This window comes from Cryptotermes secundus, unplaced genomic scaffold, assembly GCF_002891405.2.
Source record: "Cryptotermes secundus unplaced genomic scaffold, Csec_1.0 scaffold319, whole genome shotgun sequence".
Lineage (NCBI taxonomy): Eukaryota > Metazoa > Arthropoda > Insecta > Blattodea > Kalotermitidae > Cryptotermes > Cryptotermes secundus.
Genome location: NW_019724587.1, coordinates 1,097,048 through 1,102,619, shown reverse-complemented (window position 1 = coordinate 1,102,619; position 5,572 = coordinate 1,097,048).

The window sequence follows — 5,572 nt, the reverse complement described above, 5'->3', positions numbered from 1 at the left end:
TTTTATTTAAGAAGACTGATTTAGAAAAATGTTTCTGTGGAAATATAAACTTTTCTTTAACAACACTGATTGAGAAAGGAAATAATATTCCGGGAATTTATAAAGTCAATTTCCCCAACTCAAAACAAATAAAAGTAAACTCCGTGGCTTGAGTCCGCGAGCGAACTCTACCGACCGAGCGACCGCCGCTTGTCGGTGAGGTTAGTGCCAACTTTAGCTGATAGAGGGTGTTGCGTGGTCAGCGCAACGTATCCTCACGGCCATTAATTTCGGTTCTCTAGACGGGAGCCGCCAATTATCCTCACCAGGCTGAGTGAACCCTGTTTCAGACCCACTACTCCTCAGAAAATTGGTAGCGCCGGGAATCAAATGCTGGACCTCTGGATCTGTAGCCAGGAACTCTGACCACTAGACCACAGAGACGTTCAATTTCCCAGACTCATCTGTACTTATTTGGAGTTGATCGCAAAATAAATGTCGACTGTATGGAAGTTAAGTTTAATTACAAATATGAACAGAAAGTCGTTAAAAAACTGGAAATATTAAATAATTATAGACATATAAAATACTCGCAAGAAATAGAACGCAAATGACAGTTCGGGGAACTTGTGAAGAATATCTGTGAACAGCATTTCTGCCAGTAAAACTTAATGTTAAACTTTTGTAGCCCATGTTTCTTCAGTGCCTTTTCACGCTTTAAAATTTAATTTCATAAGATTTAAACTTTTTCTCCACGTAAAGGAAGAGGTTCGGCAGGAGCTTTGTATTTCTCATGTGCTCATTTGTGAACCGCATCACGAACGGCAAGTAGAACAAAGTTCATTCAGTCGAAAGAGAGTTCGAATAGGAGTTTAAAAGACAGACTACATTTCCTGTCATCTTACCTTAAAATATCAGCTCTATTTTCTTCATAAAATTCTGATAGAAAAAGCATGAAACAAGAAAGAAAAAATCAGAAACTAATGTCCGCTGGCAGCTATAAACCCACATCCCCTACTCATCCTCCCTTGTTCACTTACAATTCCAAATAGCCACTTCTTGTCTACGTGTTGTTTTGTTTAAGTAATTGTGGAATAAACCTTGATGTTACTTCCAGTTCCCAAGTGCGTGTTTTCTACGAAACTTCCACAAGGAAATTAACCCATTTTCTGCCAAGAATTACCAAACTGAGAGAACGCTCTTCTATATATGTATATAGATCCATTATGCCTCTGTTCCCTTCAGCAGTGCGTGCAAACCTTACATAGTTGAAGTGCTGCCCGTTACCCAGGAGACGAGCTCTGTCTTTGCATGTGTATAAGAAAAGGAACTGTCGTTTTTAATTCATTACACGGCACTATACTACACAGTTACATAATCAGATTTTTTGAAGATTTTATTATTCATCCTCCAAACCAATAAAAAATTATCAAACAGTTCCATTATCAGCACCAGGTAATATCAACTCAGATGTTGTTTATCCGCTAGTCAGCTTTACATCAAACATCCATATCGCCAGCAGCAGGTCGCATCTATTTATATGTCCCTATTTACTATTTAACTTTACATTAGTCAGCTCCACTATCAAGAGTATATCTTATCTACTCGGATGTCATTATTTGTTATTAATTTTGAATTAAAAATCCACATCTGCAACAGCAAATCCTACAGAGTAAGATACTATTATCTGTCATTTAATTACTTAGTAATAAATTGGGGCTAATAATTGCAGTATGTGCTTATTTGATTGGGTGGCTGGGTTATTTTCTTTAGATTGTATAGTCTCTAGTTGAAAATAAATATTATCACAATTTTATATTATCTTTGGAATGACACACATGGAATATAAATATGCATGTCTAATGAATTTGATTGGATTGTTTTCTATCGTGAAGGAAGAGAATAAACTCGGCAAAATTGAACGCATGCCTTTATATTCATAGCGTAACAAATTCCATATCTCTGAAGATTCTGTCTGAGAGTGTGTAACGAAGATTACTTGTCTAAGAAAGATTCTTACTTTATTTACATTTTCTTTTTCTTTAATTTATAGGCAAATAAACTAAAAACTAAACTGGGTGGCTTGAGTCCGCACGTGAACTATACCGACCAAGCAACCGCCGTATGTCGGCGAAGTCAGTGCCAACTTCAGCGGATAGAGGGTGTCGCGTGATCAGCGCAACGAATCCCCACAGCCGTTAATTTCGGTTTCCTAGACCGGAGGTGCTACTTTTCCATTCAAGTAGCTCCTCAGTTATCCTCAAGAGGCTGAGTGGATCCCGCTCCAGGACCACTACTTCTCATAAAATCTGGTAGTGCTGGGAATAGAAGCCGGGACATCTGGATCTGTAGCCAGGAACTGATCACTAGACCAAAAAGGCGGTCATTTATAGGCAAATACAATGCAGAATTACAAAGTACAGGAATATGAAGAAAAAGAGCGCTGAAATACGACGTTCTGGCTAGAATTTGTTCCTACTATAACTGTAATTTACAGGTGGTCTATACTAACTGCCATTATAGTTGTGTTCCTTATATAAACAATATTAATCAGTAATGGACAAGGAAGAATAAATATTTTAGCAGCCAGTTTTATTGCCTCATGTGACCAAGATCAGGCTGCATGGCAGAGCATGTACATTGGAGCATTTCGATCAATCGCCATTAGTAGAATGGATTTAAGTGATCAATCAACGTGCTTATTCGATGGGACAAAAGAAAAAATTACAGGAATATTAGTTCAACATCTAAGTCCCATTATTTCCAGAATAAAAATTGTAGCTTTGACTGACAACCTAGGTAACTGGCAGAGAACTCTATGGCGAAGACTCTTCCTCGGAAAACTGATGGTTACTCAGCTGGAAATGTAATTCCTAGTTGTATAGAAACAGAATATCAGCGTGTTCACCAATCTAACTGGAAAACGAAGTATATCAGGAATCAAAATACATTCAATTTACTGAAATAATCTTCCAAATACTCAATGTTATGCTCTTCCGTGTTATAATTACATGTAGTCCTTAAGGTTCGGCCACACAGAGCGCTACGTACGCTATTTTCGCTATACGAACAGAAAAATATCTCCCTTTATTGCCAATGTGATTGGCCACACAGACTTCCGTACGCTACGTACGCTATGTTCCCTATGTTAGCTGCGTCGCATAGTGGACACAGCGTACATAGTTTACGTAGCGAACATAGCACAGCGCTCTGTGTGGCCGAACCTTTAGGCGGTTACCAATTTTCGGAGCAACATATTTCCTTCAGCCTCAGGACAGAACTGAATTAATAAGCTAGGATGGCGGAATCATATTCCTCTAAAATGTTTCTATTCACCTAAGAAATTACCTACCAGAAGACCAGAATACCATTTCCGTGGCCAATTACTTCAAATTAATTGAATTGAAGATTTTATCTTTATTGGCATGGGAAAGGTTTGAACGATATATACACCATTTATATTGGAACATGTATATAAAGAAAGTTGGCTCTAAGGATCCCGCTGAACTTCAGAAAAAGAGATTTTATTTGATATAAAATAAATACTTAATATACCAATAAAATTCACCACTAACGACAGGGTCAAGAATTTTACCGCTATAATCCCAATTCTGAAATATCCTCTCAGGTTATCTAAGAGTCAAATGTGGATCCATGTCTATAATGAAGGATATCCACAGCAGGTGGCAGTGTTACTGGAAGTACGGACGGATCCTTACGTGGTACACTTTCTGGCTGCAGCCAATCTGGTACTTAAGCACAAGGACAACTTCACAACTTTAACCTCGAATAAAAATGGTAAGAAAGTAAAGCTATGCCTGTAAGAGGATATGGAGGCCCATAAATCTGTGAAACGCTGAGGGTCCCACATTATCTAGAAAATTTGGCAAAACAAAAACATACTGTGATATGTAGGCCCATTTCTATGCAACATCTTAAATAGCAATAGCAAATTTTCGGAAGAAGTGTTTTCCATGTCGTCCGCGCTATCACCATTGCTAGGCAACGGACCGCTAAACAAATTCCCGCACAAGCAAACGTGTGGAACAGGACATCTATTACTATGCAGCGGCGCGGTTAACATGTTTTGTCAACAATTCAGGCTGTGTTTTCCATGGGGTTCTTGCAAAGTTGTTATTAGAGAGTCGAGTTCCGAAGCTGAAATTTCAGTTGTCTGTTGAAAGTCAGCCTGTGAAGAGAAGACTGTTATTAATTCATTGCCAGGATACGACTTGTGAAGACTGAGAAGACTTAGCGTGTCCTAGTGATTTGTGAAGTGGTACATTAGCGATAGCGCTGTAAGTGATTGTGATTAAGAGGGATTGTAAAAGAATGTGTTAATAAACCCAACCATCCAATCCAGAACCAGTTATTACTAGTCACGGAACCATAAACACGTGACAATATTCACATATACAATTAAATTCAAATTCCACATTGTGGAAGTCTTTTAGGGGCCTTAATCGGAGTGGCTGGGTGTCGCGATGCCGCTGATGGCGATTATATGAGCGGGTCTCTACCATCCATCTTTCACTATCCGCTTCCTATTATAACCGATCAATACTTGGCTCAATTATAGAGAAGCGTAAATTCTGTCCTTTACGACCTTACATGAAACTAAATGACAGAGGAAATACGAATAGCTATCTTCATTTTGAAATACGGCTATATTTCAGGAAATATTCCAAATTTTATGGTGGTTCGACAGTAAGAAAGAAATGGGTTGGTGATGTTGAACACCGAATTACTGGTAGGATTATATGAAAAGTAAGTACCGGTAACACACACACNATAGACAATTAAATTCAAATTCCACACTGTGGAAGTCTTTTAGGGGCCTTAATCGGAGTGGCTGGGTGTCGCGATGCCGCTGATGGCGATTATATGAGCGGGTCTCTACCATCCATCTTTCACTATCCGCTTCCTATTATACCCGATCAATACTTGGCTCAATTATAGAGAAGCGTAAATTCTGTCCTTTACGACCTTACATGAAACTAAATGACAGAGGAAATACGAATAGCTATCTTCATTTTGAAATACGGCTATATTTCAGGAAATATTCCAAATTTTATGGTGGTTCGACAGTAAGAAAGAAATGGGTTGGTGATGTTGAACACCGAATTACTGGTAGGATTATATGAAAAGAAAGTACCGGTAACCCATCTGGAATACAGCTACACTACGACATCTTTCTCGAAGTGTGAAGATAAGGAACAGGCGGCGAAATACGGCTGTGCTAACAACGTACGTGGTGGGACCTCGCTATAGCAGAGTCACGTTATAGTTAGAGAAATTGCGATCTGCGGCGCTATTGCCGAGCTGGTCGTCCCAGAGAATTTTGGTGCAAATTATTCGCAGAAATTGCCTCTTATGACTATCATCCATGGCTAAATGTTAGACCTCTAACAGAAATGAGTACCAGGAAAGTATATAGAGTAGTGCCACGAAATTAAATGTGTACCGCACGGCGTTGCTGGCTTTGAAAAATCATATTATTATTATTACAACAAGAACAAGAACAAGAACTACTACTACTACTACTACTACTACTGCTGCTGCTGCTGCTGTTTCTTCTACTTCCTACTACTAC